Here is a 21,539-nt window from a genome sequence, read left to right as displayed (position 1 = left end):
AACACCCACTCTTCCACCCACCTCTTCCTCCCGACCCCTCCCTACGCAATAAGCATAAAAGAGGACACCGAAAGCAGACAAACCAAGTGGGGTTTGTGTGGACACAGAGCGGGTTGGACAGTGGCCGGACGGAAGACTTGTGGTCAATTCTGTTTGACCATCGGGACGTTGTCCGTGACCTGGGGGCAAGGCTGTACAGTGGAACCTCGCTTTTAAGACACCCCCCCCCCCAATTTAAGACTTCCTCATTTTTAAGACCCTTCTTTCTCAGATGTTCAGTCCATAGCATCTGTAAATTTGCCTCCTTTTCAAGGCCCCCTCTATTTTAGAACCTGATTTTCTCATAAGTTTAGAAGGTCATAAACGGGGGGTTCTACTGTAATAGAAAAGCGACAGACACCCTCTACTTGCCATCAGCATTCCGTTTGCAGCCACCTCCTGTCATGGCTGCCGGAAGAAAAACACATATTTTCGTTTGTTTGAATATAGAAGAGAGACAAGTAGGAATTGTGGAGATGGATTGTCGTCATCGGTTTGTCGTTTGAGTTTGCCGTCAAAACATAAGCTGTCACTTTTCTCGCAAAAAAGTATGTGGGCTGCAATGCCGTCGGAGGCATTTTTTCTTTAAAAAAAAGAAAAGAAAAAAAAAGAAGAAAAAAGAAAGAAAAAACCCACCTAACTTGACCTTGAAATGAAGGTTGATATTATGGATTTAGATTGAGTGTTTGAACTAATCAGGAAGTGATCGTGTTTTGGGGTAAGTTGTCATTGATTACAGAATTAAACACGAATACCAAACCATTCCCAGCTGGCTTCACATCAAAATTTGTGTTTTGTTCTGATCATTTTCATGTTGTTGCCTTTTCACTTTTTAACGGCATGTTTATTCTCCGGCTTTGTTGTTTTGTGTTTTCTTTTTGGTCATGGTGTGTTACTAATAACACAGAAGATATGTAACTAGAATCGGGTCCAAAATAAATACTATGGTTATACTGGCTGCAAAGGAACGCGATATTTAAACAACAACAACAACAACAACAACAACAACAACAACAACAACAACAACAACAACAACAACAACAACACACTCTTTTTTGTGATGATTTTCTTTTCGAGACATTGGCTAAGACCGACTCAGGTGGCAAAAAAATCCTTTTTCAGTGAAGCAATCAATCAATTTTAATGAGAAAATGTTTTCTTCTTCTTCTTCTACGTTCCCGGCCGATGAGAAAATGTTTTAAAATGTGATGTGTACTTGCACATTTTATACCCCCTCCCCTCCTTTTTTCCAAAGCATATGCAGTTCTCCAGATTACTCACGCTCGTCCAAACTAGACCATGAGCCTTAAATCTGACCTAAACCCTGGCCTCTTTGACTCTAACAAACTCGCAGCCCTCGGTATCCCAAGACACCCTTTTAACTAAAGTCCGGGTTCAACCTGAGCAAAGAGTTGTCCAGTTGAGTTTGAGCTTTGGCTCGGGGTTGTTTTAAAAAATGGAGTGCGTGGGAGCGGCGTCGCTGACGTGAAGTGACGGCGCTGTGGAGAAAAGTTGGCGGTGTACGTGTGGGTGAGAATTGGAAATAGGAAAAAGATTAAAGACAGGGAACGAAAAGAGAGGGGCGGAGAGAGAGAGAGAGAGAGAGAGAGAGAGAGAGAGAGAGAGAGAGAGAGAGAGAGAGAGAGAGAGAGTGAGAGAGAGAGAGAGAGGGTGGTGAGAGAGAGAGAGAGAGAGAGAGTACAAGAGAGAGATGAGACAGAGAGAGAGAGATATTTACAGAGAGAGAGACTAAGAGAGACAGATAAAACAAAACCAGCGAGACAAAGACGGACAGAGACAGCGAGAGAGAGAGAGACAGCGAGAGAGAGAGAGAGAGACAGCGAGAGAGAGAGAGAGAGAGAGAGAGAGAGAGAGAGAGAGAGAGAGAGAGAGAGACGCGACACTGATCTGACACAGACAACATTATGTATACACACACACACACATACACACACACTGTATACACACGTGATGATGCACGCAAAGACTTGATTAAGGATGTCCCTGTGTAAAAAAGTTCACTGAAATTCTGTTCCATGGAAGTCGGTTTAAAATGTATATTATTGCTTGTCACCCAAAAACCCGAAACACTTTTAGCCAATGCAGACAACCCCCGTCAAAACTTCCTTTTTCAGTGTAGCAATCATTCAACGCATGTATCAATCAAAACAGCCAACAGCGTCTTGAGTTTCCCATCCATCAAGAAGTGTCAAATCCTCTGAGCCATCGACCGCAACGTAAGTCAGTGGTAGGAGAAGGGGCAGAACTCAATTAGCAGCAACTTCCACAATTCCCCCAGTGGAGTGAACAGCAAGGTAATTCACATTCCACCTTTTCTAACCGCCAGTGTTTCCTCTACACTGCCACGCTATTGAGGACCCCATTAAATCCCGACCTGTTGAAGAAACGAAGAGAAAAGAACTGTTGTTGGTAGGACATGTGCTACTGCAGTGACAGGCAGACGACACTTTGCGGTTCAAACTGTCCGCCATTCGTAGCATACCTGAGTGTTGTTTTTTCCCCCTGTGTTTCAGCTGTGTGTGTCTGCCACGAAGAAACGTGTCAAGGGTGAAAATCCCTGCAACTGTCGCTGTCCAGTGTGATCGTCTGCTAGCTTGTGTCCGTTGTCCGCCGCGCGGCAACCGTTTGGATGACTGTCGTCTGCCAGCAGATAGTATTGTCAGTGGACAGACATTTGTGTTACAGTAGCACACGGGGAAGTGCGGATAGTTGCTGTTGTCGTTGTTGTTTGAGAGGAGAGCCACTGCTTACTTGGGATTTCTCCACAGATAAAGGAGGTTTGTGCGCTCGTTTGTTTTTGTAGTCTGTTATTTGTACTAACAAAGTTTCTTACGTTTTCACGTTGTATGCCAATGCGTGTAAAGTTACGATTGTATTTTTCTCTCATATATGGCAAATACTTCTCGACACGAGCAGTTTAATGTGGACAACTGAATGTCTCGTTATTATGAATAAAACAAATCAAGAAAGGTTATTTATTAAAACGTTAATTATTTAACAAAACAAGACTTTTTTTATTCTGAATTTTGGAATGTGTATTTGATTTGTGTTATTATGAAGACAATCGATGTCTTCTGTTACTTCGTTTGGCACACATTCGAACAACCTTTGAAGAGCTTTCACATTACAAGGCAATGCGTTTTAGTTTGATTTTTGGTTTTCCTTATTGCGACGTGCCAAGAGATTTTTGATATGGACATTTGACGATGTGTGGCCACCCTGAATCGCGGTTTATAAAGATGATTCACTGCATTCATTTTGGTTGCTTGCACTTTCTCTTTCCTGTACCCTTTTCGCCGATCACTGACAATGACATCATTTTCTTTTAATGACCTTATCGATCGCTGTCTCGTGAAAGTGCAAGGCCGAAGTAGCTGATTATCAGGTTTTCTACATGACATGCATTTTACTTCTTCGCCCGGCACAAATTCGCTTGATGTGCTGTGTAAATGCGAACTTTGTTGGCTTTAAATACTTTCTAGTGACTTTATGTTTGGTTTAAAAAAAAATATTCAGAGAATTACAATTTTTTTTCTCCAGCAGAGGATTACAAATTAGGCTTTACTTTCCTTTCGACGGAAGTTCTCTCTCTCTCTCTCTCTCTCTCTCTCTCTCTCTCTCTCTCTCTCCCTCTCTCTGTCTTTCTCTCTATCTGTCTGTCTGTCTGTGTGTTTGTGTGTGTGTCTCTCTCTCTCTTTCTGTCTATCTTTCTGTATGTCTCTCTATCTGTCTCTGTCTCTCTGTGTGTCTCTGTCATCTCTCTCTCAATCTATGTCTGTCAGTCTGTCTGTCTGTCTGTCTGTCTGTATGTCTGTCTATCTCAACCTGTGTCTGTCTTTCTGTTTGTCTGTCTGTCCTTCTCTGTCGATCGATCTATCTGTCTGTCTGTCTGTCTGTCTCTCGGTCTGTCTGTGTCTTTCTGTGTCTCTCTGTGCCTCTCTGTCTCTCTCTGAATATTTGGAAGTGCCCCCCATCTCTCTCTCTCTCTCTCTCTCTCTCTCTCTCTCTCCCTCTCTCTCTCTCTCTCTCTCTCTCTCTCTCTCTCTCACACTGCCCCCCCCCCATCTCACTCTATATCAGGGACACTTCCAAATATTCAGCCGATAACAAGGGACTAGGACTGTAAACCTTACGGCAACTTTTCAAACCTGGTCACACGGTGATAGACGGTCATTGAGGCCGACAATGCTGAGGTACAGTGAAGAATGTGGGCATATTTTTTTTTACCTCCACTGCCTCGAACCTGTATCCTTGTAAAATAAAGTTCGTTCGTTTGTTCGTTCTCTCTTTTTGTCTATCTGTCTGTCTGTCTGTCTGTCTGTCTCTCTATCTGTCTGTCTGTCTGTCTCTCTGTCTCTCTGTCTGTCTCTCTCTGTGTGTGTCTCTCTCTGTCTCTCACTCTCTCTCTCTCTCTCTTTCTCTCTCTCTCTTTCACTCTCTCTCTCTCTCTCTCTCTCTCTCTCTCTCTCTCTCTCTCTCTCTCTCTCTCTCTCTCCCCCTCTCTCTCTCAGTGGCGCTTCCAAATATTGAGCCAATAACAAGGGACTAGGGCAACTTTTTCAAAGCAAGTCCAGTAGTCACACTGTGATAGTCGGTCATTGAGGCCATCGTACAATGCTTGGGGTACCAACAGTAAGGAATGTGGGCCTTTTTTTATGATCACCTCCACTGCTTGGCGACTATATCTCCCACTGCGGGCGTACCGAACGGTGACCCTCGTAAAAAGCAAGTCACGGAGTTGAAGACTACCAAAAATATATTAAACAGTGAAAGTCCAGGGTTAGAATGGAAGTAAAACAGTGTGTGTTGGTCTGTTTTTAATGTCTCGCCGGCTATGGAAGATGATTTTTTTTCTTCCGGTGTGCCTTTATTTGCTGGTAAACTTGGTGACATTCTCAGTCCGACTTTACAAAAAAAAATCCGTGTTTCTAACTATTGATATGCATAATTCACAATGAATGAAACATTGTAAAGTAAACCACAGGAGACAAATTAAGGATAATTACTTTTGAAAAACTGTACGTGCGTGAAGGAAAAGAGAAACAAAAAGTTGTTTTCTGTGACAGAAATAACAGAATATTCCGCGTCGTCAAGAGTACTGGAAACATAACCTAGCAAACAATACAGGCCAGTAAACACTGAACAAAGAAATAAAATAAGATAAAAACCATATTGCATGGACCTCTGTTGCTCGGTCACACAATGACCGAGTTTAACATATTTCTTTGAAGAGATTTTTTTGGCAGTAAAAGTTTAGGTTATTGGCCGACTCGAAACACAAACAACACAACCACACAAACAAATCAAACCCGCATATCACCGAGTCCCCTTTTGTAGCTGCTAAGTTGCATGGGTGACCGACTTTGATCTATTTCGGTGGATTTTTTTTCCGTAAAAGTTTAAGTTGTAGGCTAACTCAGAAAACAAACAACACAACAACAACACGAAGTAAATAAATAAAACGGAGTCCATATTTCAAGGATCCTTGTTTCCTAAACTGGTGTAGAGTTGCATGGTAACGAAGTTTTTTTCTTCCTAAAAGTTTAAGTTGTAAGTGTACTTAAAAGAACAAACAACCAAACAAAATCACGAAAAAGAGCACTCTATTCCTTAGACTTTGTTTCTTTTTTTATCAAACGTTAGGTACTGTCCGACTTGTTCTGTTCTGGTTTTCTTCATTCTATTTTTGCCTCTATCATCTCCCCTGTTATCTTTGTGACAGGGGAGGCTACCGCTCCTTTCACAGCAGACTCTGCACCCGAGTTGTCGGCCTTTAAAGTCAACACCGGTGAGTTGTGGAATTCTGTTTGTGATGGGGTCTGGTGGTTTCCGATTGTCTGTATGTTCATGGAAACCTTCGGGTTTGCATAACAGTTTTTAGAGGGCTAAGAAATTAGCCCTAACATTTTCAATCCTGTTTGATTGCACTTCGCCTCCCGAGGTGATCGTAGTGTTTCGGCACTCGGTTACATCTTTATTAAGCCGCCTTTATGTAATAAAGCGGCTCATAGGTTTCACTCTGTCTGTTTGTGTCACGTTTCAATATATCACTCAAGGTGATTATGAACCGGTTAATTACTACTAATTAACTAACCACACCACGATCCACTCTCGCAGGCATACAATTAAATAGAGTCAACAAAAGTATAAGTTTCAGACGCCTGTTTATGTATAAACTCTCCACCTCCCTCGAGCCTTCACTCAAAATATGTTCCTTTTACGTTCTCAACACGTAAAAAACCAGTGTTCACTGACAAAATGCCAGTACTATGTAGAAAATTATAGTAACACGCTGAACCCGTGTAAATACAGTCAAAATGAGAATGTTCTGTTCGAAAAGCTCTAGTTCGTGCAGGTGTCACACCCCACGTTGTCACTACTCCAATGAAATCATAGATACGAAAAGACAACGGTGGTCAACGGGGTGCGTACGACATGGTGCACTTAGCTTTATCTCTGCTGCTGCTGCTTAGCCGGTATGCTGGTTAGCCGGTCCGCTGGTTAGCCGGTTCGCTGGTTAGCCGGTCCGCTGGTTAGCCGGTCTCCTGGTTAGCGTAGCTTCAACAGTTCCCGCCAGAGTCAGCCGTGCAGATGTTACGGGAACGTAACGAACGAACGAAACGAACGAACGAAGGAAGGCTGCAAACAGAAAGCATCGGTGCACTAAACATGTCAGCTACCCCTCACCCACCACCTTAAAACATGTCATCTTTAAATATCTCATCGAGCACGTGGGCCTGCACAAAACTGACTTTTTACAACAACAAAACAGCCATTTTCCGTCCTTCTCTCCCTATCTGCAAAAACCATATACAGATTAGTATTTTAGCGTCACAGAGAGTAAATTATGCGCTAACCTGGAAAGAACAACAGAGAGTATTTCATTCCACAACACAGACTCATCAACAGCGTTAAATAATGATTTATTACCTCAAAAGCCTATGATTGTAACTCTCAATGGAAGCAAAGTCCGCCTCCTCCCTGGAACAGTCTCTGTTCGTCAACAGTGACCCAAAACGTCCAGAACCCCTTGTCGAATCCTTATGCGAAAGCCATCGCCGACGAAGGAAATGTGACGACTTGTCCTCAGCAAAATACGTGGCAGAGGAAAGGAATAACTTGTGGAAGTTCCCCTAGAGTGCCGAATATGATACTCGGTGAAAAACCATCATACTCTAGTAACTGTGTGTTAGGTCCTTCCCCTTCTGCCGCTGGGTGTCAAGTGTGTCGTCCTTGAGTCTCTGACAGACCACCTAGCCAAATACACGTGACTGACCTTGTCACCAAACCAGTCCAGCTATACACAGTTTTGCCTCCCCAAGCAGGAAAAAGACACGAGAAACTCAATCCCTGAAAATCCCGTGCGCGCTGTCAGCGAAAAAAACCGTCAGCCCTATGACAGCAGAAACCTGCACTGTGAAGCTCGTGCGTTTCAAAACATCCGTGCTCGGGAGCACTGTCAGCAAAAACTCTGCTGTGTCCAATATCACGCACAGGCGCTTTCTATCATACATTGACCCAGAACAGGCACTCCACTGAGTGACGCTTTCTTGGTCTCTGTCACCCGATCGTGACACACCTCCCCTCTTCAAGACGAAACCTCGGTTTCGCTCACAGTCATGTTCTCCTCTACAGCCCGAGAGAGAAAGTCAGCTCCAACATTGTTGGCGCCCGGAATGACGCGTACCGTGAATTGGTACGGTTGGAGAATCAACGCCCAGCGCATAAGTCTGGCGTTTGCCAACCTTGCAACCTGAAGATATTGCAGAGGTTGATGGTCCGTCTCCAGACAGAAAGGTCGTCCGTACAGGTACGCTTCGAACTTCTGGATGCCCCAGACAATGGCGAGACACTCGCGTTCAACCGTTGCATACGCTGCCTCGGCCGAGGTCAGCTTACGGCTGGCGAAGCAAACAGGGTGCAAAAACCCCTCTGTCTCCTGAAGCAACACTGCCCCAAGTCCCTTTCCTGAAGCGTCTGTCCTCAGCACGAAGTCCTTGTTCAGGTCTGGTAGTCGGAGAATAGGCTGACTGGTGAGTCGCCTCTTCAGGGTGTTGAATGCGGAGCTGCATTCCTCAGTCCACACTACAACGGTCGGTTGTAGTTTCTTGGTAAGGTTGGTCAGTGGTAGTGCGATTTCGGCAAAGTGCGGGATGAAGCGTCTGTAGAAGCTGGCTAGGCCCAGGAAAGACCTGACTTCTTTCTTCGTGCGCGGTGGCTCCGCCTCCCGAATCTTCTGGATCTTGTCGTCCTCTGGAACGAGCAATCCCTCGCCGACAACATGACCCAGGAAAGACAATTCCCGAAATCCCAAGTAGCACTTGGACGGTTTAGCTCCCAGATTTCCGTCCTTCAACCTTCCGAACACGTCGCGCAGGGCGTCGAGATGTTCAGTCCATGTCTCTGTCGCGATCAGCACATCGTCGATGAAACTGCTGATGTCCTCGCGCTTCAATGGTTCCAAAAGTTTCCTCATCATGCGAGTGAAGACGGCACCTGCATTCTGTAGACCAAAAGGCATGACTGTCCACTGGAACTGGCCGAATGGAGTGGTAAAAGCAGTCTTTGGGCGGTCTTCCTCGGCAACTGGGATCTGCCAGTATCCCTTGGTGAGGTCCAGTTTGGAAAAGTACTTGGCCTTGGCCAAGTGACTGAAGAGGTAGTCCACATCAGGCATGGGTTCCGCGTCAAACGCCGTAATCTTGTTCAGCTTCCGGTAGTCAACACAGAACCTGACGCGTCCATCCTTCTTCTTTACAAGCACAATTGGTGAACTGTAGGGAGAGTTCGCTGGCTCGATGACGCCCAACTTCGTCATGTCGGCGATTTCCTTCCTGACCACCTCCTTCTGGGCATGAGGCATGGGATACTGCTTCGTCCTCACTGGCTGTTTCTCCAGCAAGTCGAAGGTAAACTCCTCTAGATGCGTCTGAAGTGGTATGTCTGTAAGGACCCGTGCTGCATCCTTCAGGATCTCTTGCAGGTCCGCCTGCTGGTCGTCCCCAAGATCAGGTGAGATGTGCACGTCCGTGAGATCCTCACTAGCCTCCAGCGGACAAACTGGTACCCGTCCTCCTCCCTGTTCTTCCGTTGTCTCGTCCATCACGACAGCAACTGCTTCTGTCACTTTGTCCTTTTCCCCGTAGGCAGTCCTCTCTATGTAGGCGCGCAGCAGGTTGGCGTGGTACAGGCGTGCTTTCCCGTTCATGACGATCCTGTAGTCGTTCTGGCCCACTTTCGCTGTCACCTCAAAAGGTCCTTGCCACTGCAGTTGTAGCTTGTTGTGTTTGACAGGTAGAAGTAGCAACACCCGTTCTCCAATCTTGAAGCTGCGCGGCCGTGCCTTGCGGTCGAATCCTCGCGCGTAACGCTGTGCTGCTCTTCCCAGGTTCTCTTGAGCCAGTTTGCAGGTCTCTTCAATCCTGTTCCTGAGTTCTACGATGTAGGTCGCCGTCGTCTGCACCTCCTCGTCAGCTTCTTCGTCCGTCCAAGCTTGACGCAGGATAGCCATGGGACCGCGTACCTGTCTGCCGTACAACAACTCAAATGGGGAAAAACCCAAGCTCTCCTGAGGAACCTCGCGGTATGCAAAAAGCAATGCTGGGATGTACCTGTCCCACGTGCGTGGTTTCTCCTGAGCTAGTTTCCTCAGCATGGTCTTCAAGGTGCCATTGAACCTTTCCACCAGTCCGTTGCACTGAGCATGGTAAGGAGTGGTGAAGTGCTGCTCCAGTGATAGCAGTCGTGCTGCCTCCGCCATCACTCCTCCCGTGAACTGCGTGCCTCTGTCGGTGAGTACCTCTGATGGAATTCCCAGCCGGGACCACATAGTAACCAGAGCCTCAGCTACTCGCGTGGCTTCAATCGATTTCAGAGGGATCGCCTCTGGGTATCGAGTAGCGTAGTCCACCATGGTCAAAATGTATCTGTTTCCGTCCTCAGACGCAGGCAAGATGGGCCCGATGATGTCCACTGCCACCCGACGAAAGGGTTCGTCGATGAGCGGCATCTTCTCTAAGGGGACCTTCCTCACCCTTCCTTTGGCAACCACCTTCTGGCACTTATCGCAGGACGCACAGAAACGTCGGACATCCGTGCAGATGCCTGGCCAGTAAAAGTGGCGCCAGACACGATCCGTGGTCTTCTTGGTACCAAGATGACCTCCCAGAATCGAGTCGTGTGCCGTTGCCATGACACCCTCGCGAAACTCGCGAGGCACGACAACCTGTTTGAATGTACCTTCTTGGTTGCTGAACTCACGGTAGAGCAACTTCTTGTCCCTGAGGAACTTTGACCTCCCATGCTTCCCGCTCAGCTTCACCTTCCCCGACTTCGCGTGCTCCCGAGGAGTAGCTAAGGTCGGGTCAGAATCCTGAGCCTTCGCGAGAAGCGCGGGGGTCACGTTCCCCAGGGCAGCTCGTGCAGCAGGTAGGGGTTTGAGAGGTTTGTCCTCTCGCTCCGCCTGTGCCCGCGTGAGCACTGAAATGACGTCGGGAGACCGATAAACGGGAACCTCCCTGGTGACGCCGTCCACAAACTGAACCCGGTTTCCAATGAGCAGGTCGCATGGAGGATCGTCCATGACGACGGCCACAATGGTCCCCGTGAACAACGGGGTTACGACCTTGATCACTGCCGTGTTCAAGTCGTAAGCGTGAGATGCCTCGGCCATTCTCACCCTGATGCTGTCTCCTGTGTAGGCCATAGCTGGAACTAGACTCGCCCGAACCACTATCATGTCTGCCCCTGTGTCCCGCAGACCTTCGCCCTTCACTCCGTTAACGTAGACGTTGCAGTGGGGCTGGAAATGTTTCCTGGAGCACGGAACGCAGAGTTGTGGGATGGTGCATGAGCTCGTGACGTCCCTGAACTCCTCACTGCCAACGAAGTGAACGCCCTTCTGGTCAGCCTGTCTCTTGTGGCAGTCCTTCTTCACGTGGCCCCGCTTGTTGCAGTAGTAACACTGGATGTCAGTTCTGGAACTCGATCCCTTGTGTCCCTGATCGTCCTTCCCGTCCTTGGGTCCTGAAGAACCCGAATTTCCCGTTTTTCCTGGCCGTGAGCCTGAAGATTTGCCGGAGATCGCCTGGGCGTCCTCGTGCACTCTGATCCAGTCGGCTGCCTCCTGAGTAGTCTTTGGCTGGTGTTCCTGCACGAAGGTCACCACCTCAGGTCGCAGGCTGGACATCAGTTGTTCCATGACAATGAGGTCGGCAAGGTCGTTGACGGTCCAGTCCTTTTCGGCCATCTCCACCCAGCGCCGCAGGTAGAGATTAAGGCGTGCCACAAACTGATGACTCAGCTCGCCGCTCAGTCTCTTGCTGTTACGCAGACGTCGTCTGTAGGCTTCAGCAGTCAGGTTAAAGCGCTGGAGTAACGCCTTCTTAAGTGCCTGATAGTCTCTCGCCTCGTCGTCATCCAAAGCATTGTAGAGCTGTAATGCGCGTCCTTTTAAGCAGGTGCTAAGGCGGCTAGCCCACGTGGCCTCTTCCCACTTCTGGTCAGATGCAATGCGCTCAAACCGGCGTAAAAAGTCGTCGAGCTCGTCCTTGTCATCGTCGAACGTCGGCAGTCTCGTTCGGTCGGCAACAAACGTCGGCGCGCTATCCTGAGTAAGCGTACCCTTCTCGGCCTGTAGCCTAGCTAGCTCTAGCTGGTGATCGCGATCCGCCTGTTCCTTCCGGTCTAGTCTGTCACGTTCGTCTTTCTTTTCCTGTCTGTCAAGTTCGGCCTGCCGTTCCCTTTCTTGTCTGTCAAGTTCGTCCTTCTTATCCTGTCGGTCACGTTCGTCTTGTCGTTCCTGTCTCTCACGTTCGTCTTTCCTTTCCTGTCTGTCTCGTTCTGCCTGTCGTTCCCTTTCTTGTCTGTCAAGTTCGTCTTTCTCTTTCTTGTCCTGTCGGTCACGTTCGGCCTGTCGTTCAGCCTGTCGTTCCCTTTCTTGTCTGTCAAGTTCGTCCTTCTTGTCCTGTCGGTCACGTTCTTCTTTTCTTGTCAGTCGCTCAAATTCTTCCTTCCGTTCTACTTCTAAGCGTTTTAGAACGCTTCGGGCTCTAACGCGTGCGTCTCGCTCAGTCGGTTGCTCGCTGCCAGGAGTCTCGAAAGTTATTCTCCTCGTAGGAGATCCCCCTGTAGCCATGGTTAGTTTTAGCAAAGCTTTATTACCAAAGTAAGTCTAACGCAGCTATAGCTAGAACACGCGGTGATGAAATGGATACAAAAATCCAGCAACCGGAAAATGCAGAAGAAAAATCCAAACGGTGTAGAACAAATCGCGTAGCCTACTTTATGGCTGCTTTTTGCGGTGAAACAAAGTGTTTCCCACAGCCGTGGCCTACTTTATCGGCTGCTTTTTGCGGTGAAACAGAGTGTCTCCCACAGCCTTGGTTAGGACAGAAGTCCTCGGACCCTTCCCCCCCAAAATTCCAACAAAGTCAAAATATGGAGAAAAATCCAAGTAAAACAAGACGGTAGAAATGTAACCTGTTACAGAATGCGAAACAACAATGTAGAGAAAACTGAGTAAAACGAATAACAAATCCGCTAACCCCGCTCAGCTCTCTGCAACGGAAAACTCTGAACGTACAACAACAAAGATTCACAAACAAAGGAAAGGGAAGTAATCACAGTTAGCGCATACAATAACTCACAAATTACAATTTACATTTCCTGCAAGATGTGAATCGCTTAAGGTGTGGTATATGATCAAAACTATACAAAAAAGGGTAGCACCAAGCAGAAAATAAGTCGAGCACTGACGAGATTATCTGCTCTTGGTTATCCTTAATTGGTGGGTCTTTATCAGTTGGAAATTAACTGAGTAAATCCCGGCTTGGCCCCCACGTGTCACGTTTCAATATATCACTCAAGGTGATTATGAACCGGTTAATTACTACTAATTAACTAACCACACCACGATCCACTCTCGCAGGCATACAATTAAATAGAGTCAACAAAAGTATAAGTTTCAGACGCCTGTTTATGTATAAACTCTCCACCTCCCTCGAGCCTTCACTCAAAATATGTTCTTTTTACGTTCTCAACACGTAAAAAACCAGTGTTCACTGACAAAATGCCAGTACTATGTAGAAAATTATAGTAACACGCTGAACCCGTGTAAATACAGTCAAAATGAGAATGTTCTGTTCGAAAAGCTCTAGTTCGTGCAGGTGTCACACCCCACGTTGTCACTACTCCAATGAAATCATAGATACGAAAAGACAACGGTGGTCAACGGGGTGCGTACGACATGGTGCACTTAGCTTTATCTCTGCTGCTGCTGCTTAGCCGGTATGCTGGTTAGTCGGTTCGCTGGTTAGCCGGTCCGCTGGTTAGCCGGTCCGCTGGTTAGCCGGTCTCCTGGTTAGCGTAGCCTCAACAGTTCCCGCCAGAGTCAGCCGTGCCGATGTTACGGGAACGTAACGAACGAACGAAACGAACGAACGAAGGAAGGCTGCAAACAGAAAGCATCGGTGCACTAAACATGTCAGCTACCCCTCACCCACCACCTTAAAACATGTCATCTTTAAATATCTCATCGAGCACGTGGGCCTGCACAAAACTGACTTTTTACAACAACAAAACAGCCATTTTCCGTCCTTCTCTCCCTATCTGCAAAAACCATATACAGATTAGTATTTTAGCGTCACAGAGAGTAAATTATGCGCTAACCTGGAAAGAACAACAGAGAGTATTTCATTCCACAACACAGACTCATCAACAGCGTTAAATAATGATTTATTACCTCAAAAGCCTATGATTGTAACTCTCAATGGAAGCAAAGTCCGCCTCCTCCCTGGAACAGTCTCTGTTCGTCAACAGTGACCCAAAACGTCCAGAACCCCTTGTCGAATCCTTATGCGAAAGCCATCGCCGACGAAGGAAATGTGACGACTTGTCCTCAGCAAAATACGTGGCAGAGGAAAGGAATAACTTGTGGAAGTTCCCCTAGAGTGCCGAATATGATACTCGGTGAAAAACCATCATACTCTAGTAACTGTGTGTTAGGTCCTTCCCCTTCTGCCGCTGGGTGTCAAGTGTGTCGTCCTTGAGTCTCTGACAGACCACCTAGCCAAATACACGTGACTGACCTTGTCACCAAACCAGTCCAGCTATACACAGTTTTGCCTCCCCAAGCAGGAAAAAAGACACGAGAAACTCAATCCCTGAAAATCCCGTGCGCGCTGTCAGCGAAAAAAAAACCGTCAGCCCTATGACAGCAGAAACCTGCACTGTGAAGCTCGTGCGTTTCAAAACATCCGTGCTCGGGAGCACTGTCAGCAAAAACTCTGCTGTGTCCAATATCACGCACAGGCGCTTTCTATCATACATTGACCCAGAACAGGCACTCCACTGAGTGACGCTTTCTTGGTCTCTGTCACCCGATCGTGACAGTTTGTTTGTTTGTTTCTCTATTTGTTTGTTTCTCTGTTTGTCTACAAATTAGACTTGTATCTCTGGTACTCTGGTTTGTTTATACTTTTGCTGAAGAAATCGACATGTCGAAACCGGGCCAATTTTGTAATTGTTCGTGTGCTGTTGTTTCCTGGTGAGTACATTTGTTTTGTATCATATTGGAGAAGATTAGGTTAGCTAACCAATCAAACGAATGAATTTTAATACATGCCCAAATACCATAAATTTCTCTTTCGCTGCTGCTCAGTTGTTCAGTAACCGAGTTTTATTTCTTTCTTTTGAGTTCTTGCACAAAGTTGTTGGCTAACTCACAAAACAAACAAACAACAACAACAACAACAACAAAACAACAAAACAAAACAACAACAACAACAACAACAACAACAACAACAACGAACAAGGACCTCAAAGAAGCCGATATCGCGTATCTATACATATTGCTCAGCTTCACAGTTTTATGGTGATAACATTTCGTTTTTGTGGTATTTTTGTTGTAAAAGTTCCAGTTGTAAGCTAACTCAAGGTACAAACAACACAACAACAACCCACCCCCTTTAAACACACAAATATTCACACACACACACACACACACACACACACACACACCACACACACACACACACACCACACACACCACACACACACATACACATACACACACACCACACACACACACACACACACACACCACACACACACACACACCACACCACACCACACACACACACACACACACACCACACACACACACACACACACACACACACACCACACACACCACACACACACATACACTAAAAACTCAACCCCACACTGCTTTCATCTCTATTCCACTGCTGCTCCTCAGTGACCGAGTTTTACTCATTTCTGTGGAATTTTTTCACGTTAAAGTTCACGTCGAAGGCTAACCCGGCGTCAAAAATTGATAGCATGTGAAACATTCGAACACAGAACGACAGGATCGTTCCACTTCGCCCGGCTTCAAAGGTTGAAGGTATGAGCCAGTCCATCAATTTTTTTACGACTATCGTATCGTGGAGGACTCCTGGACAGAATTGGTCACGCATGGTTGACTTTATTCGGGGCGCCAGTTGGTGGCCTTTTTTTGGTTAAACAGTAAGGAGGACGAGTGAGAGAGAGAGAGAGAGAGAGAGAGAGAGAGAGAGAGAGAGAGAGAGAGAGAGAGAGAGAGAGAGCGAGAGAGAGAGCGAGAGAGAGAGAGAGAGAGAGAGAGAGAGAGAGAGAGAGAGAGAGAGAGAGAGAGAGAGAGAGAGAGAGAGAGAGAGAGACTTTATTCGGGGCGCCAGTTGGTGGCCTTTTTTTGGTTAAACAGTAAGGAGGACGAGTGAGTGAGAGAGAGAGAGAGAGAGAGAGAGAGAGAGAGAGAGAGAGAGAGAGAGAGAGAGAGAGAGAGATTGAGAGAGAGAGAGAGAGAGATTGTTGATGATTTTATGAACAGAAAGTGCCGTTGTACTTTTGCGGTTTATTTGGTCATATCTTGATTTGCTATTGGCTCCTAAGTTTTGATGCACACTTTTTGAGACTTGAGAGAAAGTTATTATTCGGACAGTCAGAATCGCGTCATAATTCAACCCATGCCCCCCCCCCCCCCCCAACTTAAGTACACATGCACACACGAACACACACACACACACACACACACACACACACACACACACACACACACACACACACACACACACACACACACACACACAAACACACACACAGTGACACACGCACACCCTTTCCCACCTCCATCCATGTTTCTTGTAATATCGACAACTCTTGCAAAGTTTCGCATTTTATTTGCCAATAATCTCCAAACTATGAAATAACAAGGAAGTCTGTATGAATGAGTTCATATACATGAAGCGCGTGTAAATGACCAGTTATGTCTGCATAATTATAAACACTGAAAATCAACACCAAAACAACGAACAATATCTCCTGGCTGTAACGTAAATTAACCCAAACAGAGGAACCTCTTTGATAAGACCCTCCATTTTAACTTTAAAACCATCCTTTTTTTGAGACCTTCTTTAAAATATGTTCTCTTCATAAAGTCAGTAGATGTACCTATGTGATACGACTCCCTCCACTATACGATCGTATTGCCTCAGATGTATAGAGGTCGTAAAACAGAGGTTTCTCTGTATTTGCGTTAAAACGATCGCGCTCCGTTGTCAGGTTCTTGTTGCATTCGGTGGTCGAGTGTCGCCAGGAGCCGGCCACTACAACACAAACCTTCCACGGACATTGTCCGAGTTTCCCTCCTTTCTTGTGCAGGTGGACTGAGTGGATGTCGTGTGGTGGTAGGAGTGAAAGAGAGAGGTGGCATGTGTGTGACTGTGTGTGACTGTGTGTGTCAGGCAATGGGAATTGTCCGCGAAATCGCGGATTTCCGCGAAAAGGAAATTACGTTTCAGCAAAAATAAAAAATTGTAGGCTGCAAAAAAAAAGAAAAGGTAAATTAAATTATATGTCTCCTATTGTCTCTCTATCCCTTATTTGATTACACGAGAACTATCAAAATATTGGTATAACATGCTAAAATTCGTTTTCCTTCCGCGGGGCTTCGCCCCCCTGGTCCCCCCAACGGGACTCTGCTCCTGTACCCCGCCTAAGCGGCCCCTGGACCTCGGCCTATTTTCAGAGATTTTTCTATTTTGTAATTCCCAAGCCTGGTGTGTGTAAGAGAGAGAGAGAGAGAGAGAGAGAGAGAGAGAGAGAGAGAGAGAGAGAGAGAGAGAGAGAGAGAGAGAGAGAGAGAGAGAGACAGAGACGGAGAGAGAAAGACAGATAGACAGAGACATACAGACAGACAAACATACAGACAGACAGACAGACAGAGACAGACAGATAGAAACAGACAATGAGAGAGACAGAAAGTGAGAGAGGGAAAGAGAGATAGAGAGAGAGAGCCAGAGAGAGAGATAGAGAGAGAGCGGGGTAGCGGTAGGTGGAGATGGAAGGATGTGAGGTTAGGAGAGAGGTTGCACAATTGAAGAAGGGTCCAGGGTGTCCAATGCGACACACACACACACACACACACACCTATTAGTTGATACAAACTTATAAAGATGGACCGAGAAATGCTGCGCGGGAGCTGGGAGCAAATAAACAACAATACGTACTACACACAACTGAGAGCGGCGGAGAAGTACGTGGCAGATAGAAAGGCATGAGGCGTTGAAGGAGAAGGGGGTCTGACTTGGTCCGAGTTTCACTAAAATGAAGCTGGACCGAGCTAGACGATGTTGCCAGAAGCAAAAGAACACCTGAGACAGGTTTGTTTGTTTGTTTGTTTGTTTGTGTGCTTAACGCCCAGCCGCCCACGAAGGGCCATATCAGGGCGGTCTGAGACAGGTGGAGGAGTAGGTGTGTGTGTGTTTGTGGGGGGGGGGGGGGGGACGGGGAGGTGTGAAAAGGGGATAAGAGTGTGTGTGAATGAGATAGGGTCGAGGTTAGTTGATTATTGTTGTTTTTAACATCCCTACAAGCGGTATGGCTATCCGGGACCGATGCAAGTGTGTTTTCTTTTCCAGTTTACATGGTGGTCTCGGTTTTGCAAACGACTTTCGTTTATGTCTACCCCGCGTCCAAGAAAAATGAAGAACTCCGAGTCTCCTACCGCGCCACAAGAGCTCCGTGGGCGCGCAGTACGGACGCAGTGTTAGTCGGCGGCGCTTGCGCGACCTCACGGAGATGTCACTGCGCTTCTACCGCGTCCATCAGCGTTTGCAGGGCGTTTGCACGGAGACCTCACGGAGTCCTTTGGGATGTCACTGCGCTCCTACCGCGTCCGTGAGCGTTGGCAGGGCGTTTGCAGGAAGTTGCCAGTGCGTTGTGAACCAACCCCATAACCTTAGGGTACACTCCCCTGTCGTATACACGCACTTCCGCTTAATCGACACGCCGTGGACGCGCAGTGACAACTCCTAGCACGCCGTGAGCACGTCGTGAGCACGCCGTGAGCACGTCGTGAGCACGCCGTGAGAGCGCAGTCAATTGCAGAATTTTCCTGCGATCCTACGGCGCTCTGAGAAATTTACAACTCCGCGGGAACGCCGTGAGGACGCAGCCCCAGTGTGACAGGGGTATTATTTAGTTTTGTTTAGCTCTATCACAGTAAAAATTTAGACGGTTTCATGTCTTTTCACACTTGTTATTTTAATTCTTATTAAATAAATCTTGATCTCCTTTAAAAAAGAAAAACCACATCTTGTTCGTAAGGATGTCCCGGAATACTGAAACCTATACAGTGTCTGTACTGTAGTGTTTGTTACCAATTTCGTGAACGTCCACACACTTGGTAAAGACACGTTCAATTGTCCAGGGGCGAGGGGGTAAATAAAAAGGGGTACTGGAGGGGAACACTGACCTCGCAGCTTGCTTCTTTCTTTCTTTCTCTCTCTCTCTCTCTCTCTCTCTCTCTCTCTCTCTCTCTCTCTCTCTCTCTCTCTCTCTCTCTCTCTCTCTCTCTCTCCTCTCTCTCTCTCACTGTCTCTCTGCATTCGGAAGCAAGCCGGCTATGCCCTTTTTGTACAAATAAAACTGAGGATGAAATGCATGTTGTCTTTGTGTGCCCAGTGTATCAGGCTATTAGAACCAGATATATTGGCATACCGGTTGACTCTCCATGCGAACTCCAACTGTGTGAACTGTTGAAAGGTAGCGACGAAACAAAAGCCGTAAGTTTTGCTAAATATCTATTCCTGGCTTGGAAAGCGAGGCAGAAGAGACTTGATGTTTGATTCGTGACATGGAAAATGTACCCCTCGGTATTACCGTTACCAGAAAGTTTTCATGGTTGATACACTGTTTGCCACGATGTATATATCTATATTGTGAGGTGACTATATTAGCAAGCAACTGCCAAAAATATTTAACACCATGTATATACATTTGATTCGATTACGTGAAATGCTGATTTTGTACATTTTCTCTTTTTTTACCATTGTAAAAACCAAATCACTGGTTACACAATTAAACAATCCAATCCAATCCAATCTCTGTGTGTGTGTCTCTCTCTCTCTTTCTCTCTCTCTCTCTCTCTCTCTCTCTCTCTCTCTCTCTCTCTCTCTCTCGCACTTGAGAGGACAGAATAACGCGAGGTTTTCTATGACGATCTGTTCATCACTCGCTCCGATAAATCTAGAACTGAGGCACAGTGGCAACTTATTTTCTTACGGTCGCTTAAAGGGTATAGCCTGCCTGTGTAAAGATGGGGCCATCTGAGGCTGCTTTTGTTCATCTTCTGAAATTGGAGGGGACAAATTGAGGAGAAATTGTCTATGCTCAAAGAGGGCAAGCTGGGGCTGCTTTTTTTATCATCTGAAGTTTAAGGCGTTCAAGAAAACGGAATCTGCCAAATAACAGGGTAAAGTTGCTGAACAGTATAGACGATTCATTTGACCATCTGAGACCTGGCCAGGCGTTAACATCGGATAAGCTAGTCCCTCCACTTTGACACATGCCAAAAATCAACATCAAGGATACTTGCTGTCAAGCAGTATGTAAGAAATGTTAAGTCCTTTGTACTGGAAACTTGCATTCTCCCAGTAAGGTCATATATTGTACTACGTTGCAAGCCCCTGGAGCAATTTTTTGATTAGTGCTTTTGTGAACAAGAAACAATTAACAAGTGGCTCTTGGCTCTATCCCATCTCCCACCCCCCCTTCCCCGTCGCGATATAACCTTGAACGGTTGAAAACGACGTAAAACACCAAATAAAGAAAGAAAGAAAGAAAGATACTTGCTGTACAGAGTTGGATTTTGTCATGAATAATTTACACAAAAAAACATAAGATTTTGTAATGAATCATTTACACTGAAAAGCCAAGATGTTGCTGCTCACGAACACACTGAAAGATATATCGATTTGTGGAAGAATACTATTCCCTGTCATGCTCCGTTGATAACTCTTTCTATGGGATATTCTCACAGTTAAGAAAAGGCCGTACTATCTTGTTCGTCTTTGGAGACAAGGGTACCGATGATTAAAATGATTAGGCGTGCTGGCTGGTTGGCGTCTTCGTCTCGAGTTGTCTGTCAAAGGCAACCAGTGGCCGCCGATTTAAAGGGTACATCGGAAACCCCCCCCCCCCTTTTTTAAGACCTAAACAAACCTGAGAAAATCAGGTCTTAAAAAAAGAGGTAGTCTTAAAATAGAGGTAAATTTACAATTTAACAAAAACATTGTTAGGTTAATTATCGGAACGTTTAATTATTGGCAAAACAAAACGTGACATTTACAGTACGTCGACCCAGCGGTCTGGTAAGTAGACATACAGACACACACTTCATCATCATTTCATTTATGCCTTTGACCCCGTCCGGGGCATAGGCCGCCAACAAGAGCTCGCCAGGCACTCCGATCCTGGGCCAATCTCTCCAGTTGTCTCCAGGTGTAGCCGATGTGTTTCACCTTTGCCTCCAAGTCACGACGCCAGGTGTTTCTCGGCCGGCCTCGTCTCCTCTTGCCCTGCGGGTTCCATGTGAGGGCCTGCCGCGTGATGCTGGTTGTCGTCTTGCGGAGTGTGTGCCCAATCCACCGGAAGCGTCTTTGCAGAATGTCCCGGTGTTTTACGGATAACTGTTTTGTTCGCAACCAGTGGCCGCCGATTTAAAGGGTACATCGGAACCCCCCCCCCCTTTTTTTTAAGACCTAAACAAATCTGATGGTGTCAGGCCAGCGAATTCGGAGGATTCTTCTGAGGCAGGTGTTAATGAAGGTCTGGATTTTTCTTGTGATGGCAACTGTAGTTCTCCAGGTTTCGGCTCCATACAGCAAGACTGACTTCACCGTGGTGTTGAAAATCCTGAGCTAGACAAACACTTATGATACAAATAATGAACTTATCTCAAAATCGTCGATGAATCTTGCATGCAAGATTCCGGCGAGGTTATCTACAGAAAATGTCACGAAGTTATGAACAAAAAATCGTGAAAATGAAGGTCTTCAAGGGAGGGTTCCACTGTACCCTCCACCACACACACAATGGAGAGACAACAATGTCATGTCTTTCTTTTGTTCCACTGTACCCTCCACCACACACACAAT

At 46.4% G+C, this 21,539-nt stretch overlaps 1 protein-coding gene across 1 annotated transcript in view; it reads left to right on the top strand.

The window, feature by feature from the left end:
• Positions 1–2,361: 2,361 nt before the first annotated feature.
• The window catches only part of LOC138967261 (uncharacterized), a 52,644-nt gene continuing 33,466 nt past the window's right edge, over positions 2,362–21,539 (top strand). Inside the window, exon 1 of the mRNA XM_070339787.1 lies at positions 2,362–2,837. The gene's annotated coding sequence lies outside the window, so the exon portion shown is untranslated. The remainder of the gene's footprint in view (positions 2,838–21,539) is intronic.

This window comes from Littorina saxatilis, linkage group LG5 (assembly GCF_037325665.1).
Source record: "Littorina saxatilis isolate snail1 linkage group LG5, US_GU_Lsax_2.0, whole genome shotgun sequence".
NCBI classification, from domain to species: domain Eukaryota; kingdom Metazoa; phylum Mollusca; class Gastropoda; order Littorinimorpha; family Littorinidae; genus Littorina; species Littorina saxatilis.
This window is presented reverse-complemented; position numbering and strand designations above follow the sequence as displayed.